General features: G+C 34.0%; 1 protein-coding gene across 3 annotated transcripts in view; it reads left to right on the top strand.

Moving 5' to 3' along the window:
• LOC106718514 (RNA-binding protein Musashi homolog Rbp6) overlaps positions 1-21948 on the top strand; it is a 400846-nt gene that overhangs the window by 274278 nt on the left and 104620 nt on the right. The window lies entirely within an intron of this gene.

Genomic DNA, 21948 nt, shown 5'->3' with positions numbered 1-21948 from the left:
TCGATTTGTAAGACATCTTCGTTATTTCATCGTATTAAATTGAAGAAGCGTTTCATCATATCTGTGCATACAACTTGATAGAAGACAGCTTGCCGTCTAACGGCAAAGTTTCCCAACCAATATAAAGTTAGTAAGGGAGCGTTCGCTAAGCGTCTCACGCACTAGAGGGTGTCTTTGAGAAGTTCCGCTGCATGCTTGATTCGCTATTGTTTTAGCTGACTACCGAGCCCAAACTCTGACCGTTACAGCTTTGCCTATAGTTAGAAAGGCGTGTACATTGCTTGGTAACATGCTCTATTATTTGCTCGATAACTAGACAATGTTGTATAATAGTACTTTATTTGCACCTAGAATATTAATTTATACATTTTAGAATTTGAAAATCTTATACTACCCTCTTGATATGAATTGACAGACTTGATAAAAAGAGTAGAATTTGGGATGAACTATTTTTTAAGACACAAAACACAATATGTAAAAAAGAGTTCTGATGATCATTAAATCATAAAGTCCGGTCAGTGAGTCGGTCTGTACCTCTTATCCAGTCTCGTCGTTAACTAAACATCGTTAACTGTCAGCTGCACTGGAACTGTGACTGAGGCGGGTCCGGAATTCGGCCTCGCCGGCCGTTGGGTACGATATCATCGGGCGCAGTATATCAATCAGTTGTTACAACGCTCCACGGTTGTCGTTTATCTTCGGTCGCACTCGGATCTGTCTGTCCAGATTCGTGCATTGTTCCGGCATTAGCAAGGACTGGAACGGTGGATGTCTGAAATGCCAGTGCGGTAGCGGCGTAGTTGCGACGGCACATCGAGAGCTCGATAGCGTTTCCAATTTCCCGACATAAATTGCTCTAATTTGGTTATGCGCTGACGGCTGATCGAAGTCCGACCCGCCGGCTGACGTTCAGGTTGTAGCTAATATTTGACTGTTTAATATTTATTTACTCGTAGTATATTTGTAACTGTCTGTTAATAAGTTCCGTAATACATAGATTAAAAAAAGATTGTACATTCCATACATTAGAGTTGATGAGTACGAGCCGTAAGTGCGGTAAAACATATTTTGATTGCTTGGCTCTGATCACAACAAAACATTTGATGTAGTACGATAGATGGCGATTAGCTTTATTTATCATCATTTTACTCCACCACTATCATCATTAGCAGCCTGCTTTAAAGTACTATTATTTAACTTATTACGAATAAATTATATTAAAAATAATTGGGAAGAACTGATCTGCATTTGAAATCCTTTACGGACTCTTACTGCACTAGTTGTATAAACTACTAAAGAAAATTCACGTATGTAATTAACATTTAAGACATGCTAGATGTGAACAGCTGGAATTACTTACACTAAATAAAAGCCCTATACTTTCCAACAATGTTTTCCGGTTTGTGGTATACTTTACAAAGAAATTATAACTAATTAGAATTCGCACTTTGGAACAAAAATTCTATATGGCTAATTTAATATAAAATTATAAGAGGGAGTTTTCTAAATCGAGACTTCTGTTATTTACATTGAAGCGTAGCAAGTATTCGTAGAGTACCAATATGTTCGACTAATGGCTAACTAATTACCCTCTCGAACTGTTTTCAGTACCACATAATTACTCCTCAAGGAGCTTTGGAAATTTTTAGTCATTACAAAGTTCTCTCTTAATATACATAAAAACCTTTGGAATCATGTAAGAGTTCAACGAAGTGAAATTAAAAAAAAATGTAAATGTTGATCTAAAAGTACATTTTATGGAACACTAGGCCACTCTCAAAGCGGCAAATATAAACAAAAAAAAAATTACAAAATATGTTTCCTTTGTAGAAACAATTCAGCGGACAATGAATTGAGACGCGGGCTGCGGGGACGGAAACAAATTTGTGCCCTATCGTTGTCACAGGACGGTATATATTTCCACGAATGAAATAAAATCGGAATGCGGTGGAACAATGATGTAATAGTTTTCTCTGCGAGAGGGAAGGTGAGGGAGGTATGAGGGAGCTCCGGATAAACGTACCCCCCGGGCGAACGATTTGTATTAGCCGTCTAGTACTGTGTTCGTAATTGTCGACGCTCCAGGCTACGTCGCGATGCGTCGTGCACTTAAACACATAAGAGCGGATCCAAAAAAGTATTAAGAGAAAATTTCAATCGATAGCCAGTTTAAATATATTTTTTTTCTAACACCATTTTACTCGCGAAATATACGTTGTTACACAACACAACGCGCCGAATTTCAATAAATTCTGTCACCAGACGTGACTCTACTTTATTGTATCGACCGTATTGATCTGTGCGTAGTAAGTCAGTATACTAAAATAGTCAGTTGATAGTCTGTAAAAACGTGTTCGCGCTCCGACTACCAAATCCTGTTACAATGCTGGGTTCGATGGAACGATATAAGCCGATTATTTATATGAAAAATAGGAAATCACGATAAATCTCTATAGAGAAAAACAGAGAGCGTACAATATATTTTTTACGCATTTAAAGGGGATTACGGATATCTTTCGCCCTATTGATATGTCGAGTTATGTATTACTAAAAAAATATCCGAGTGTGTACTTAGTACGTTCCATTTATCTCCATCTTTCAATTTTACGAGAGGATTGCCTTTGAAATGAGAAAATCAACGTAGACATTTGAATCAGCTCACAACATTGAAGAACGAAACTCCTTATTTAAAGCTCCTTCAGAATCGAATAAGGTTCATTTTACGTATGTGTAAATACTCCGCCGTATAGGGAAGACTTCCCCTTGCGGACTCCACTTTATAAGCTCGTGAAGCTGATTTGAGGCGAGCTAATTAATCTTCTTAATATTTCTGCATTCCGGTGTTAATTAAAGTTTTTTATGTTTTGTTCATTTAAATTCTGCAGCATGTTTCTATAGCTGACCATTATTATTGATTTATGGAAATTTGATATAAAAGCCCAATTGTTAAAGAATAGCACACGATTACTTTATGTGAAATATATGACATATATGACATAATACGGATGAAAAACAAATAATTGCTGTCTTTTGTATAATTGAAGTCATATCTTATTGTTGAGATGATAAAATATTCTGTAATTATTAATACCCTTAAAAATCCAGACCGAACTCCGCAAAGATACCCTAATTTTTTTGGCAATTAAATATGATAATTTTCCTTTTTCTTAGCAAATTCAAGGTAAAAATTATTAAACAATATTTTATATACTGTTCCAGTAGATTTCGAAATACAATTGTGCCTTATAGGTGACAAGATATATTGTACGTGTGGTTAATAATTAATGCTTCATGCATGGTCCCTCTGAGGACAATCATATTACGTACAAGTTCTACTCTATGACTACTTTACGCATATAGATCTCCTGTAAATAGAATTTTGCAATTAAGATGCATGTGTTGCTGTACTGTGTTTTCAATAACATATAATGTTTCTACAAAAATAAACGAATGTCTTGAGATTAAAAAAAAGATCGAAATCATTCTAAAAAATTGCCTTTTTTAAGTCGTGGTTAGTACTAGCTACGCATTATCCACTAGTGTATGTACATATATAGGGAAAATAACAATAGGATCGAGCTGGCGCGGGCGGTGACAATTCAAACTGTCAAATAATTCAAGGTGCGGCGCGACGTATCTCACAATCAGCTAGATCTACCGCCGCCGCACTGAACGCGACTCTATACCTCTTTTTTCCACAGCCATTTGGTTTCTTTATTTCTCTTTTCACCTTATAAATATAAGAGTTCGGCATCTCCGCTCGAATTCCCAAGATGAAAAGGTATTTTTCACCCACGAATACGGTTGAGCTAAAGCGCCTCGTGAAGGCTAAACTATATTCACTGCAAAGCTTTCCGCTATCAATGCATGAGTTATTACAACATAAATATTTATTTACCGCAACAGAAGCGTCTTGAAACAGAACTATGTTAGCACAAGGATAAATGATTAACCATACGTAGGTATATTTCTAAGAGAAGTTAATATTCAAAACGTCTCAACTTTTAGATTATTTATTGATTAGAAAATTCTCAGATACTTTTGGCATATACTTCTTTCTAAAGATAATTATTTAGCACTGCGTTTAGCTATTCATACTTCCTTGTTTTCTTAATAAAATACTTTGAAGAATTTGAAATATTAGCGGTAACTTGATGTTTTCTATTTATATTTCTGAGTGTGGGCGTGTAATTTTAGACGTGAAAAAAACAAAAGTAAGCAAGAGGAATGTAATAAAGTAGCTCGACTTCGCGTTATAGGCGTGAGAGAGAATTTAAGTCCTTTTTAAGTAAAAGTTTATCTCGCTATACAAAGTATTCAAAGCGAGTAAGCAATAAAAATTCTAAGAGGGTGTAAGACTCGGCGCTTGACGAAAAAACCATGATGAAGCAAGATCATGAGAGATCTACGCCGTGCTGACTGACAAATTGTTGAACATTTTCTTGATAAAAAATTCTTTCCTTTAAATTCAATTACAGTGTTTTAGAATTCGACTACTTCTTTATTCCAATCTCGGTATTGATTATTCAAATTAAACCTTTTCAATGAGATTTTTTTAAACTTTTACATTGAAGTAAGCTACACAAAGACCATCTCACGCTTACAGGATGGTCAGACGTAATATGTACAAATAATATTGTAAGTGATGTCACGAACATGTTAACATCAAAATTATTAATAATACTTTTCTCCTGAGTATCAAACAATTTCGCAGCAAAAATACTTGACTATCGACTATCTGACAGGCCGAAATACAACCGGAAAAATATGACTACATAGAAACAACCCTCTAGAATATAAATTTCTATTTTCTTCATGTACACTTATAAAAATAAACACGCATCCGCATCGGACATCTCCCTAAACAGCGAGTAATACCGAACAGTCTAACTCGATACACACCGTGATAAAGGTTCAATTGTATGCAGTAAATAAAATATGACTTGGCCATATTTCCACATTCGTTTCTTTTCGTTTTATGTCCTCTTTTTTTGAGCCTTCTTGGAAAACCGTTCATACAAAATAACTTTCCGATATTGCCCAACTTTATTAGCATCGGGCACGTGTTTTTTTATATAACAAATAACTTTCACTACTTTTACATTTTGTAATATATATTATTTTGCAACTTTCTAAATTACCAATATCTATTATTTCGTATATTATTTACTTGATACTAAAATATTATTCTTGTTCGATTTATCATAATAGTTATAAAATTGAAATTACCATAGAGATTTCTAATTATCACATATGTTATTTTTCCTTTACTTGTTATTTCTTGCTTACAACATATAATTTGGACTGCGTAACCTCAAATGAGTTCAGATTGAGCTTACAGCGCAAACAAATAGGTTCTTCGGAAGCTATCGTGGAAACGAATTAGAATAATGCGCTGCGATTTGGCGTTCCAACAAATGAGAACGTAGAACGACCCTCAGTGGATTATTCGGGTGTTCGTTGGGACCGGCCGAATTTGGATATAAATGGAGGTACCCTGACTTCTATGGCGACCTCTGCGTTTGAACGAAAGACCTTCCAATGTTGTACGAAACTTGGTGTGTTGTCAGAATTTTGTTTGGGTAAATATAATGAAAGTTAAGCTTTTAATTTTCACATTTCGGAGAAAACCTGATGATTTTAACGGAAATTTAAACACAGAGCAATTAATTTGAAATTGTTATATTGATTAGTGATTTAATTAGTATAAATTATAAAACAAAGTTTGATGAATTCAAATACGCAAACTCTTGAGCCGCAGATTCTTGAGATATTAATAAAGCTGATAAAACCCATTAAGAAAGAAATAATTATTCTATTTGCAGATGACGTCTTATTAACATTCATATCATACCAATTTCGAATGCTATTACAAAAGGTTTCCACTTGTTTCGGTATCCCCCCTTTACTTGATAAAACAGTGTTAATAATGTAAAACGGCTGAAACGAGAAATTCATTATTAATGCTGATGTGTCGCTTTTCGCACAAAAAAACAAGTGCGGTCGCGTCTCTCCGATCAAATGGCGCCGACCTGTCCCCTCAATGCTAATGCTGTAGATTAATGGAATTACCTACGAGACCGGAGCCCTGCTACAGAATACTTTTATAATTATATTTACAATAAATACCTTTGATGCTTCTTTTATCAATTAGTTTATTGTTTTATTCTGGCTTCTTTAAATATTTATAATCACGCCATCTGTTTTATTAAATGTGAAACATTTTGAACCCAAATATAAATAAAAACTATACCAGTGATCTGTTGAAAAATGTTATGTGAATATTTTCTAATACAAAATCTGAGCATAATTCTTTCAAAAATCACCATTTTTTTTAATTAAAATGACATTGAATGAGTTTTGTTCGACATCAATAGCTCTTGAAACATCTCTTACGTCAACGTAACTTAGAAAAGAAAAAATAGAAGCAAACAATATGCTTAAGAGTGAAGTAAATTATCCCATCAAGTCTGAAGTTAGCTCGTTTTAGAGTTATTGGATGCCCGAGAGACGTTATAGTGAGAGCAACATGTGTTTCATATCATCTCATCTCTGCTGTACTCGTATTCTGTAACAGCGAACGTGTAGCTGCAAGCAGATTGAATACGCAGATAGCGAACGCTGGAGGATTTAATATAGTGAAACGAATACGGAATAGAAAAGGTGCACAACTGTGTTACCTACAAAAAACAAAAAAGTAATATGAATTTATTCAAATGTAAACAAATTTACTTAAAAATACTTTATTTTAAATCCATGTGGAAAATAAATTAAAAGAAGCTTATTGAAGCTTACTACTCGTAAATAATCTACTTTAGATTTTTTATTTAAAGATAAGGATGAAATCAATATCTACGAGTATATCATAAGGGCGTTAATTACCTGAGTTAATATGAAATTAAATTTTAATAAGCCAATTTGTAGAGAAAAACGTAATTAAAAAGTTCTTTCTGCATACTTTGGGAAAAGAACTAGTGAACTCTTTTGGTTTCTTAAAGGGACTGAGTTCCATTATCGTTTCTGTCGCTTCAGTAACTCGGTTAATGAGCACAATATGGACGTATCCATGTGACTATTGTATTACTTTTTATATACCTTGCAGTATACTAGAATATTGTACTTTCTTTATTCGATATTAAATTTATACATTTTTTCTCAGAATCTTACACAAAGCACTAAAAATAAAATTAAGTGAAAACACTTAAAATTAATAAAAATCTACTTTCTCAAAGTCGCTGAAGCAATAAAATTTACTTAACTGCTTTTAAGTCCAATAAAATTACATCATATATCTTTGTGAAAAAGTCCTTTATAATTTCGTAGGCTAATTGACGTAGGGCAATAAATATTTGCCGTCGGATCGCCCGTATCGCCCTGAATGTCGATAAAGCAAACAAGATTCCCTACTGCATGCCAATAAGATCTTTCCGGAATCCAAGGGATACAAAGCAACTAAATCGAATACGATATTTGAAGATTTGGAATAGTGTATTGAAATCAGAACGGTTTAAGTACTAAGTATTATTACACAATGAGTTAATTTCGATATACTATCTTAAGTACGATATAATTTCAAAGTACTATCTTTAACTAAATTCAATAACGAGCAGAATTAAAATAACGAAAAAATAATTGAGTATCAATGTTAGTGAGAACAAACGTGAATTCAAAAAGAAGTGTTCATTCAATAAGCTTTGTTGAAAAATCGAAGTCAGTAAAAAAATTTGATACACAATAGGAATAAAATAATTACTTGGCTTTGTTACACGAGGGCTGTCGTCGTAAAAACTACGACACTTAGTGCTATCAAAGGCGCACTAATAAAAGCAAACAATAACAAAGCAAAATACAATAGTAAGTCTGTAACATTGTTATGCTGTACTATGTTTGCAGTACACCAATGTTTGCTGTTTCTCATTTTGTTCATCCGAATATTGTGCTCACGTCATTATATTATATTTTATTATTGATATAGTTAGGTAAACTAAAAGAAGCTTTTCTAAATAACCTACTTTAATACACTATTAAGATTGTCGATAGTTTTTAACTCTTTTATTTATTCAAAAAATATAGTGATATTATAAAAAAATAAAGTTTATACTTCAGAATTTAACAATTTACAAAATGTTGGTTCAATTATTTATCTTAGATACAATTCAATCAGTTAGGTTAGATCATTTATATTTTAAATGAAAAGAAAATCACTGTCAGTAGATCTTTGCTTCAAAATCTTAACCGCCAAAATCTTAGAATCAGCGAAACAATGTTGTACAAGTACTTACCGTCGCCCTCTGTCAACCGTAATTAGTTTTTTCCTCGAGAATAATCGCTGTTGGTAGGTCCCAACATGCAACGTTGTAGCCCCTTAATGAAAATGCTCTTAAGTGCTGGTGTTTAATGTCTATTTAGTTCTACTTTATTTTTTACCTCCTTCATTCTTATGGCTCTTGTAAATGCAGACGCGACGTTTGGTCGCGGTCTTAGTTTAATAAAGAATTACTAAATCTAGTTAAATGGCATATATTGACTCATATATTGTCATAGATTTGTATTTCATACTTTGGAAGCAATAACAGTATTATTGAATTTAATCGATAGAATGCAAAGTTAATAATGAGAATAGAATTGTCAATTGTTTATAAAAAGAAATTCAGTTGATTTTTTTTATTTTCAATCAAAAATATTTATCATTTTAATAATATTCTTAATTCGTGAGATCTTCACGTTTATATGCAATGAAGAGTTCACTTGATACATTTTTATGTAGTAAATACAGATGTCGGCACCTCTTAGTCAAACTGTCGCCGTCTACGTGATGCGGTGAGTGGCAAAAAATGAGAGGCCATTTTAACTTGCGCCGCAAAATAAGTAAATTTTTGCCTTTACCACTGCTATAATACCAGAAAGAAGAGGCCTTTTAGCTTTTAGACGTTTTTTTAAATTATATTTTTACATAAGATAAGTCTTAATTCAAGCCAAGAAGTCTTTTAAAACTTATATTATTCTCTAGAATATTCAACGGTATTTTCATATTTAGAAAATACATATATATATATATATATATATATATATATATATAGTTTTATAGTTCTAGCGTTAATTGGATATGGTCCTGAATAATATCGTAATATATTCATCACCTGCCCACAACAAATAACAGCAAACTGGCTAAAGCCCATCCGCCCTTGCGTTAGATACAAGGAGAGGATTTATACGACGTTTTTATAGTTTCTCATGGGCATTACTTGTTTTAATTCCACTTAAGAACGTTCGAACATTTTCCATCGGCAAAGCCTAAAACCCTTATTCCGCCGCCGGCCTAATGTCGCGAGGCGACGAAATTTATCGCGCCGCTTGTAATACGCCCCCCCATTCTTCTTGCCCCTTTCCCCTCCGCCACCCAACACGTCACCAGCGTTGCCCCGTCACCCATCACCCGACACACTTATAACGTTTTCTAATGAAATTGTCCACAAACTCCCGCTCGCCGCAACCCCCGGGCCGTCGACGCCGCCGGATGAACCGAAAAAAGTACAGCTCGCCTTACTAATGGCTTCATTTATCACAGTCACTAACAGTGATACACCGCAACGACGTTTTATATTTAATTTGGCCCTCTGCGGAATAAATTTCCGCCCTATCGAGCCTATAATAATAAGGGACAAGCGGTAACTCTTGAGTTATACGAACGGGTCGATGCACGGACGGCGGGCTTTTCGGATTAATTTGTTGGTGACTAAGTGATAAGTTAGCGCTACGCTCCCGTGGATCGAGACTTACGACTTGTACGTACGAACGGGGGGCAAAGAGTACGGCTTTTTAGTACTTTTGTGTTTTGTTGCTCGGATATCCTTTGCCGTATATAGAGGTCGGAAACATCAAAATTATTTTATATCAAAGGGAGAGTTAACGTAACATTTTTTATTTAAGTATCAAGTTTTACTACTAAACTTTATGTAATTATATTATAGATACATTTTATTTGTGAAAAATACACGCAATACAGAGAAACTCTTTTTAACTTCAAATACTGTGGCTATGTAAGAATCAAAACCGTCATGTGAGTAAAGTAGCTACTTCACAGCTGGTAATTCCTGAATATTGAACTAATAACATGAAACTTAACATTTGTAACCGTCGCGGTTAGCTAGCGAGTTCCTATATCTCGGCTCATATAACGCAACCTTTAGGCGCAGCCAGCTACCACTAACATTCGGCTACATCGCGCCAGATTAAAGTAAGCCCACATTTGAACAGCGAACCGCGTAATTTGGCAACTGAACTGTGATTAGATAGTGCTTCTGGCTCGTTAGCGTAATGAGAACGTTGTTGTTAACCTTCGCTCGTGACGCCGAAGCTAATGTTATTTGAAATATTTTATTTAAAATGATATAAATAATCACGCCTCTGGTCCAATGGTTTAGGGAGCCTTATAAAAAATGTGGTTAACGCGAGACTGTCAATTAAAAGTTTCATAATCGAGAGTTATGCAATAATGAGTCATAGAACAATTTCGTTATTTACTCGCCAAGAATGGCAGATAATTATTGATGTTCGTAGAATGTAATTTTATTTCTTGAAAGAGCAAATGAAAGCCTAATATCACATTCGCTTGAATAAAACATAAAAAATAAGTCTGTAAAGTCTAAGAAATAATTTAACCGTAGGTAGACATTTGCCAAGACACATAGCGTTAGGTAGTTGTTTCCGCGGCTTGGCTAAGCTGCCTCAGTATTACGGAAGTAATGTAAATCGTCGCGGGCCAAGGCGAAGTTCCCAAGATATCTCGCCAAAGGACAAGACGTTAATATATGCACAATCCTGCATTCTACGTATTGTTGCTTAATGCACAGAGTTTGTCGTCGGTACCTATTTACTGCCTTGCCCTGCAACTTGCTGATTTGTGAATCTCAGCTAAGCTTTACTCAAGCTTTGTTTGTGTTTTGCATTTTCTTTAAATATTCATTGAGTCTAGTCGGTATTTAGTATTATATTTCACTAGTTATTCCTAAAAATCCATAGTATTTTTTGAAAGGTTTATGAAATAAAATATCATGAATGATTTCAACAGCACTGGAAAAAGTTCAAACAAATCTTGTTAGTTTTGTTCTAACAGTCAGCTTCAGGTCAAGCACATATACTTTTTTTTTAAATAAAATATTCATTGTTTTAACTGACATTGTTACTCTTGTATAAAAATATCGTCACGATAGTTAACTTTGATTTGTATTCACTGTGAAACTCACTGTCACTGTCAAAAAAACGATATGGAAGACCTTTTGTTTTTGTTAATGTATATATACCGATTTTAAATTTTGGAATGCTAGAGAATATTCTTATCAGCCAGTCCCACTTATTTATTCTGTTATGAATGAAATAAGCGAAATAAATACCAATTTTTAAAGAAATACACCAACATTTTGTACCATACATTTATTCCGATATTTAGTTATAATTTTGTAACCGATATACTATGTTCATAAATATACGAACAGATGTCAGTTTAAAGAACAATAACATACCGAATCCCTTTGTTAACCTTTGTATGGGTTCTATTAAAATACAAGCGCGGTTCCGGAGCCTGGCTTTCAATGTTGCTACTTCTTAGGCGCTTTTCTCATAGTTAATATAAATTAATTTATTCCTCGAACCTTATTAATGTACTCTGTGGTAAATTACGATAAGATATTTTTTTCTAAAGTTATTCAGCATACATATCTTAATTTTAAGATTTAGCTTAAGTTTGTAATCTAATAACTTCTAGTAATTACACGTCGAGACCCATAATTATCTCCTTAAAAAAATTTCTAGCTTGAACCTCAATAAAAATTGAAGAAAGCAATAAATATTTAATTCACTTGGAATCCAACTGGCAATACTTACAACACAAAGCCAAATTCTACCTCATTAAATAAAAAAAACGAAACCATTAAATCTGTTTTCTTTAGACGACCTTTGAGTTTTCTTGCCCCTTTTTCCTGAATAAATATACATATCTCGGGGATTTTCGTTTCGCAAGCCGCTGCATCGCCAGCAGTTGACTGAGGATACTATTTGTATTTCATTATCAACAAAAGCTTTGTTGAAAAGATGTTGCTCAGCGTAAACTCGAGTTACAGCCTCCGACACAAACCGCACATCGGCGCGCGACGGGCGGCGTTCGGGAGAAGATATTTCACAGTCGTATTTACTCAGGCGTGCCTAAATTGTTTGCTTACATGTTTGACGCGCCGCACGCAACGCTCATTATGGCGGGCTTTATTCAGACTTAGAAAACATATTGTTACACTCGATAGCACACCATTCTGTGTATAAATTTCATTTATATTTTACCCAGTCCCCGAGACGTTCTTTTAATGGTTCCGATTCAGTGAGGATCTCAATTTGAACAATTTTAATGATGCGTAGATTTTTAAACCTAAGACCAGCAACAAGTGACAAAAACAAAAATGTAAATACACCAGCGAGCCGTTCAACTATTTAGAGAACCGTAAGAGTTTAACGATACGAGCATTAGACATAACACTTAGCACCACTAAACATTCATTATGTTTCTTCCCGCATCGGGGCAGGTTGGCACACTTAATTGTTCATACAACAAGCCAGCCGGGAATTGGCTGTAAATGTTCCGTTGTCCGGGACGTGGTTACACCGCAAACGCGCTACGCGGTAATAGTCCGAGGTAACAAGTTTCGAGCTAAAATAAACCTCATTTCCTTATCCTTAAGCTTGATTTTGAATGGGAAGCTTTATATGTTGTCGGAGACGAGGAGGCCAGTGATGGAAAGCGCAATAGGCGTCCATTTACACCTGCGATTCTTCTTCATCTTACCCTAAATTGGCGCACCGTTTTGCTCAAAGTAATTATGCCACATAATGTATTAGTCTTTTAGGAAACATGTGTAGGAAACATTTAATCACTTACTTTACATTTTAGTTCCGAAATAATTACTGTTAATTTAATTATCGTGTTAAAATTCTTTATTTATTTATATTTATGTTATTTATAATCGTATCAGTATGAATACAATGTGCTAAGCTACAACCAAAAAAAGAAATTAAAAAAAAAAACATAATATAAAATAATATGCACACAATAAAACTTGACAGTTGGAAAACTGAAGTATCTTTCCACATGATATATAAAAATATAGACACTGGTCGTTAAAATGCACTCGTAGAACAAATTCTTCCCTTTTTCGTATATTCGTTATTCCTTAATGGATTACATAGAATATAGTAGGTATCGACAAAACAAACTGCCGACCTCAACAGAAAATCTCTAACCACATTGTTTGTGGGCTAAAACTAAATTTATTGCGTTTGACCTTAGTAGTTCTTGTCCGAGCTCTTCTAAACTAAATGTGTATAGGCTGTTTCGGCTTTGAAAGGTACGAATCCCGATAGTTCGTTGTGGTTTTATACGAAACTAAATATTTTATTAGTTACAAAATAGTTCAAGTCGAATATATTCAAGTTGAAAAAGGCTTAGCTAGCGCTGATTTAAATTTATATTAACATCAATAAAAGTGACAACAAGAAGAAAGCATAAATTTTTCGTTAAAGATTTTTTCTCTGCTTTGTTTAAAATACAACGGACTTCACTATTGTTTATGTTTATGTTATTACACATCCAGATAATCAGAAGATAATTAGGTAGGTATAATTAATTTATAGGATGTCTATCACATTGAAACTTATTTTTGCGTCGATCGCCGCGATTATCCGCTTACAGCTCAGGTGCTCTGCAGCTTATTCAAATGCGCTCCACTTTGAACGTGTTCATTTTACGCCCTTTGAAGCTACATATTTGATGGGCTGTTTAGAAACGTTTGATTTCAACTCTGCTGTAATTCAAGTTTAGAAACGTCGCTCTCGCGTTTCGCTTTTTCATTCGAAAAACAAAATGAAGAGACGTACATGGAAAAGTTTTTAATTCGCCTAATGCACGCCGACTCGCCCTGTCCTTTCCTTCCTAAAGTGCACTCTTCTATGACGTGACGTTGGCTACAAGTAGCGTTCAGAAACATTGACTGTAGTGTTGTGTTTATATTTTTTTTCTCCGTCTTGAAGGCATTTCATTTTTCTTGGGAATAATTTTAGTCACGTTCTTTTGAACAACGTCTGCATCATTCAGAACAGTCTTTTATTTACTCTTAGCCGAGCTAAAAATTTTATGATGAGCCTCAGAAGTTAGGAGCTCTCGAATACATAGTAAAATAAATAAGAAAGAATAAATCATTGCAGTAACTTTTTATGAAGCAGTTAATCAAACTTAACGATTACTTTGATTTTCAACTTTCGCTCTAAGTAACGAGCAAGTTAATGAAAAGTCAAGAAAACTTGAGCGAATACGAAATGTAACATTGGTATGCAAGAGTTAACATTCAATATAACTTGCTGAGATTTATCTTTCATTTATCTTTTTCGCATTAGTTAAATGTGTAATTGCATCTGTTATAAAAACTTCATTGTATTTAACTTTAGCTGAGATTCGCACATTATTTATAACCTAAAATATAATTGAAAATTACCAGAATTAAAATATCTTTCTTCTTGTATATAGGCATGTAGAATTACAAATAACGAAAGTTAATCAAATTAATTTACTTATCTATAAAATAAATCTATCAGGTGTGTCTGCACGTAGTATGAAAAATTACATTCCGCGAACATAATGTATTTGCGTTACTTCTAGGGACATACAATTTGTAATGTTTGTCTGTCTGTCCGTCGTTATTAGTTCCGGGTAATCCTCGAAACTTAGACCGATTTTGACAACACTTGTACTGGAATGTAGCTGATATATGATATATGTATGAGGGGACATATGTTCTTTTTTAAAATCCACGCTGATAAAGTCGCGAGCAACCGCTAGTTCCTTACAAAAATTGTTTTGACCCTACTAACAATTATTCGTAGATGATCTTTATTCATTGTTAATAACTAATTTATTTTCCGATTAAAACTGTTCTCACAAACGATAATAAAAATGGTATAGTCATTTATCATGCGACAATAGTATTTAAGTATTTCTTTCGTGTAATTATTTTCTTTTATTACATAAACCGTACAAAAGTATGTCAAATGTTATCTATAGATGTCGATAATAGTATTAATGGAAATATTAATATTAAAGATTATAATAAACTGAGAGGAACTAACAAAGTGTTTGGGCCATTACCGATGTTTGTAAGCTTGTGTTTGATAATCAATGATTGATAGAAAGGTTTTGTGCCAACTAAGTAATGCAAACAGTTCATTACAACGTTAAATATATTCCGTCGAGTAATATCATCTATATAGGAGTACATTATTATATATCATATATCTAGTTGAACATAGTACAAGTTTCTAATCAATGTTAACATTCGATTAAATATATCTAAGCCTTCAGTTGTTTTCCCTTTAATTTAGTTAAGGATGATACATACATCTTAGTAATAACTTCTGAAAAGTTCAGCGGTGGACTTCTACGATCTAGTTATGAACTAAATTTTAAATATATATATTTACAACACTATTGTCTGGAAATCTCAAATGTAAATTACGCTAGAACCTAAAACTAAAAACCTTAAAAATATAATATGAAAACTAAAACATACCATTAAAAGGAGTTTTAGTTTTATACTACAAAATGTAAAAAAGAAACTTTTTCAACATCCAAATTGCTCCCTTTAACATGGCATAAGTTCAAAATACGTATATTCTACGATATTTAACACAAGATACGATGCGTTCATTTAACTTCTTAGTGAAGTGTAACAGGAATAGGTTGTCGAAGCGAAATTGGAATCCATGTAAGGAGTTGGAAATTCATAGAAGACAGTTAATACAACACAGTAAGTGCGCACCGCAACACTTTAACGAGTGCAATATCAACTAACTACGTTCAACACAAGTTCCCTACTGTTTTTAACTAGAATTTCAAGTCTACAAATGCCACAAATGTACATTTTCTCAAACGACACTCTCTGACACAAGGTTAAGTTTTATCTCTTGAAATAATTGGCAACAAAATGTGTTGTTGTTCGACTTATTTTATATTGAATACAATAGTAACTATATACTTACTACTTTTTATTTTCTTTAAAATTAATAAACCTATTTTTTTTTTAAACATAAATCAGTATCAATATTTTAACATCTACTCATATCACAATTCAATGAATCGGAATAATAAAATTAAAACCGGTTTGAAAGTTGGACGACTAAAACGTTATACCTCACAAAAATGAATTTGCTTCAAGATGTCGATAGCTTTACTCCTTTGTTCCCGTGTTCAGAACCAGTAAACGCATCGTATGCTCAAAAATATTGACAGATATGATCACTTCTATATTGGAGCTCGGCCAACGAACATCTAGATTTTCGGTGCGATTTGTAAGTCGATACTACTTCCGTTCGGAATAGATATGCCATTTTAAAGTGTTGCGTTCTCATATTAGATGTGCGTTTGGAAATATTTATACCGCAGCGCACGTCTAAAGCATTCTAAATATGAAACACCATATCCGTTCAGTTTACGAGTATATATTTCTCGGATTTTGTTACTAGAAAAGTTTGTCCGTTTCAAATTTTCAAAACGATCAAAATAAATGAACGGAGTGATAGGTTTGTTGCGAATTTTGACACAAGTATGCCGGCCGAACGGATGTATGGAGTAAAACTATTCACGTCGTATTATTCCTTTTATTTATTTTAATCAAATGTGCCAGTTGTTGTTTTGATGCGGCGAGGGTTTGCTGTAGCGGCAGTTTTGTGTGCTCTATATTCGTCCATGAATTCCGGTGTATGAAGCCACGGCTAGATGAATGTTTTAACATTTTACATATCCGACGAATGAATTCGTTCTCGTGGTGTTTTTTGGTTTTATTTCGTTATTTGATACGTTTATGTTTGTAGTGACAGCCGCGAGTGCACTACAATATTTTTATGACTTTTTAAGTTATCTAAAATTAAACAATAAGTTTTTACACGAACATTGTTTAACATATACTTGTTATCGTTTTTATAATTGTTCTACTTAAATTACGTTTCTCGTACATGTGCTATGATTTCGGAAAATAGAATATCGAATCTCTTTGTAAATATCAAAGTATTATAAATCTTATCTAATTGTTTCCACGGGCCGTTGTATCGGGGGCGGCGCGCGCTCCGCGCCGCGTTGTGGTTGGATTGTGCCGACAGGAGCAATCAATGGTTATGAGCTGAGAGCCTCTAGCCGGGGGTGGCGAGGGGACAGTAATCATTTAAAAATGGCGCGCATTCAGTGTAAAATGCATATCTGCGATTGCCGCTTACTTTCTACGATCTGACGGTCTTCCTCTCTCACATATCGACTTTTTCCATGTCGTTTATTGCGCTCCGTTTGGGAATAGTTTTTCTCTCCATCGAAATAATCAACCCCTTTACATGGGTACTCGAGTGAGATTTTACTTATTGTTATATTACATATATTACAAGAGTTCTGTATAATAATATACTGAAATAAAACATTGAGAACATCACGTCTATCCTGTAAGCCACATTGTAGGAAAAATATGTTTTTCCTATGTTTTCCTATGTAAATATTGCTAAAAGAGAAGATTTTCAGCTCTTCGTTCACAGTAGTAGTTCTTTGAACAATTTGGTAGGCGAGTGGAGCTATGCGGTGCAAATATCGATTTACATGCCACTGTATAATTCAAAGGTTGAATAATGTATTACCTTTCATTAGCACATTGGCCAGTCCCGAAGCGTATTTGCACATAAATTCGCTATCCCACACCCCCAAGGAAACCTCACGTGTGAACGATTATCCTTTGACGCGATCCCCGCTCCATTCGTCTTTTGTTCTTATTTTCTACATCCCGAATTATATAGAGTTAATTAAAAAGCGAGAAGGGACCTTTGATCGCAAAACTCATCTTACAATTTTAAAACGACTGAAACAATAAATGTTTGAAATGAAACCTTTCTCTTCTATGTATTCCTAATAAATAATAAAATATGACTGGTTTTTATTTTATTATAAAAAATGTTACAGCTAATAATTGGCTTACCATTTTATTAAAATAGGAATTGTACTGTTTATCTAATATAATCCTTGTTTGGTCGTTATCATGGGAAAATATATGACCTTTTTAGCTGTGTTGTTACACAGATAGTCCGTGAAACTTTGGCAATCTACATAACTTAATCCTATACGACACAGGTGGGCACAGTTAATCGAAAAGTTAACTTCGTTAATCGTTAATTCGTTAATTAAAAAATTAACTTCGTTAATCGTTAAAGCGTTAAATTCTCGAAAATTTAACGCAAGTTAAAGTTAATCGTTAACAGTTAACCATACCAAAATTATACATACTAATTTCACACTTATTGTGGCGAAACTTGTTTAAAATATTAATTTGACTATACATTTATAGAATGTACACATTAGTATTAGAGACAAATATGAATGCATTATAGTATATTTCATTACGAGTGCGGAAAGCCTGACGGCTGGAACAAGTTGTAATGACAGTTTCGCACGTGTACTAAACAACTATTTTTGATACAGTTGCGAAAAAATTAAGCAATTTAATAGAATAATAAAAACACAATAAACTCAACTAACTAAAATGTTTGGAAAATGGCGCCAACCGTAAAGAATACAAACAGAGTTTTTTTTTGTTTTCTTCACCCATACTGGGTAGGCAAAGGGAATTATGCCCAAACAACCAACCAAGTCTTCAGTATATTATTTTTATTGATATGAAATGAAAATGAAATTTAATGAGATGAAATAAAATGAAAACTAACCTAATTCATTGAATCAAATCATTAAATCTGATATTGTAACAAATTAGAACTTTTTTTTTAGAAATATTTGCATGAATCATATAAACTTCAACGATTTTTTTTTTTGTAAAAACTTCGTGGTTGGTTATTCTTTTTAACAGACATTATTTTGACAGTTGGGAAAGACAAGTTTAGAAAGCTAAAGAAAAAGCACGAGTAAAAAAGTGTTTCAATACAGTTGCTCAAAAAGTGGCGTATTGCAGGGACGAAGAGCGTTCGGAATGTGGGCTTACGGAATTACATACTCATGCTTTTATATACTTGTAATGAAATATACTACTTCGAACCTTCTTTTGATTTTGTCCTGTTGGTCACGTCTTTCCCGGACGCTCGCTCAAGTTCGCGTGTAAGTGTATGCATCAGCATACACTTGCACGCGAACTTCACATATTACATCAATTATCAACTCGTTCGTTCACCATTCGAGTCGCCGACATTCGCCCAACATAGCTGAACTTACGAGCGTGGCGTGGCACGTAATTTAAACAAAATGACAGCACGTCTCGAAGTTTCTAATTTAACGATTAACGGACTTTTATTAACGGAAGTTGAGTTTAACGGAAGTTAACAAAAGCGTTAACACTTTTTGAAGTTAACTTAAAAGTTAATCCGTTAAGCAAAATGTTAACTTCGTTAATTAACGATTAACGGATTAACGAGTTAATGCCCAGCTCTGCTATACGATGATACTAACACAATACGAACGCCGAATTAGTTATACGCGCCGCGGCACTTTGAATTACCAACCCAGTTTCTGCGAAAGGGAAGTATCCACCTACACTAATTAGGTCCAATAATTGCAAGCTTACCCCATTCGCTTGTTATTACCTTGGGATCGGATAACCTACAATCTTTTTAACGGTTTAAATAGATTTGATTTTAACGTAAATTTATAAAAAATAAAATAACATTGATATGTTTAAATATTGATTAACTTCTGTAAAGTTTGCAAATATGTAGTTTTAAAATAGATCTCACGTTGTTCATCATCTCACAAAAAGTATAATAATTATTCCTTTGTCACTTATTGCAAGGTAATTGCATGCTTAATTTAATAGGTTAAACTGCTGGGTTTTTTTAGTGTGGAGAAAATACTGTAAATTAAAGAAAACCTGAAAAAAGTATTTTCCTTCGCGGCTACGATCGAATTATTATTACTCACTGGTAATCTTTGACAACATAATTAAAAGCAGAGATTATATCAGCATAAAGATAATATTGAACAAAAACTACCTCCTATCGATGTATCACAGTCGTTTTAGTTTTAATTAAGCGACATTCGATCGTTAAGCCGGCGTGTGCAGTAAAATCGGACGTTGCAGCGTGCGCGCCGGTTAATAAGCCCTCGTGAATTTAACTCTGAACGCTGACCATAAATGGGAATCGCCAATAAATCGAGCATTATAATAAACATTAACGTTATTGTTGTCCGTTAACCAGGCGGAGTCCGCCCCACCTAAGGTGTGCCCGCAACAATGCGACAGGAATTTCACCAACTTCGATTATTGAGTGCGTCCCAAGCCGAACCCTTTGACTCCTCAAGGGGCCGGACTGTCCATTTTGCCGACAATAATGCCTTGCCGTACGCCGAAAAGACATTAGCTAAACAATAACATCTGAATCATTATCTGTATTTCGTCGGTAAACAATTCTTATATATTTAATTATTACTATAAATTTTATTTGATACATTTTGAAATAAAAAAAAAATCAGTATCACTAAATTGTATTTTTCAATTCCAACTAATCCATAGTCTTTGGGACTGTTTTTATCTTACGATTTCTTTCACATTTAGATATTAACGAATGTTCTTTTTTGCTCTTAGTTCGTTTATAATTTATTTAAAACTAGACTTTACTGAAAGCAGCTCAATATGTATATATATATATTAGTTTTCCAGTTACACGGCAGAGACTAATCCAATTGAGATCTTGTATAATTCGCTACGACGATCGTATGCCGTACATCGTATTGTCGTACATTGAACTAATACAGGCTTAATTTCATTGAGAAGAAAACGTTTGTCTTTGCTACAATCGTTTACAACTTATTCGAACGGTACAAAGTAATTTAAAACAGTATAGCATATAAAAGGGAGCATATTTTTATATCTCATGAATATTAAGTTCGTTAATAATGTTCTAATTCTTACAGTAATTTTAATTAGAATGGTTGAAATAGTGACACATAAATAATAACGAATATAAATTAAAATGGAGAATTTTCAAAACACTTTTATAGCTGATTGCGTACTATGAAATGTAATTATTATCAATTATTATCAATGTTAGAATAAAATAAGGAATGGCGTATACAAATAATTTTATTTCAAATTTCAACTTTTAGCGCAATCTTTTGCAGTACAATCGAGAAAACAATACAGGGACCTTTCATAGAGGACAAAGAGGATATAACAAAAGAATAGACCAGACGAATCGGTGTGCATTATCGCCCCCAGGGTTGGGACACACGCGACTGGCTCCGACTGGATATAAAAACGGCAACGTAATGAAGAAAAAAACTTGAAATACGATTCAATTGAAGCCATACAGTATCACTAGACATTTCTATAGAATGAAATATTGCTTTCACATAGGATTTTTCCATATTCATCAGTAGTACACCAGTGTGAGTTGTAAACGTCGGTAACAATCTGGGTTCATGATTGTTCAAAAGTTCACACGTTTGGTAACAGTACAACACTAAAGAGTTAGTCGCTAGAATTTTACCGATTCTATTTTTTTTGTTTTATGATTGACAGCACACGAGCCGTGTTCGGTCGCGCGTTCTGTGCCCAGTGGTCCGTAATCCAGTGCTAAGAGACCTACCTATCCACTGAGCGGTTTTCCCACACTGTAGCACGCTGCATTCTATGTACCATTGATATAAACGTGTCCACTCGTACCTTACCTTTGAAACACACGATATTAAAATTTACAATGCGCCCATAGCGAAAATAAAGTACTTTGCCGGACACTTACATCCGTTCTATTTAATTACGAGAATGAAAGGGACTATCTCACTCGTATCTAAAAGGATAAAAAGCACACGTTCGTCCAGTTCAAACATTCATCTACAAATATAAAATTCAATTTGTGAATGAGCTCGAAAAATCTCCTACC

This window comes from Papilio machaon, chromosome 4 (assembly GCF_912999745.1).
Source record: "Papilio machaon chromosome 4, ilPapMach1.1, whole genome shotgun sequence".
NCBI lineage: Eukaryota > Metazoa > Arthropoda > Insecta > Lepidoptera > Papilionidae > Papilio > Papilio machaon.
Note: the sequence above shows the minus strand (reverse complement) of the source record. Positions and strands in the feature narration are given on the sequence as shown.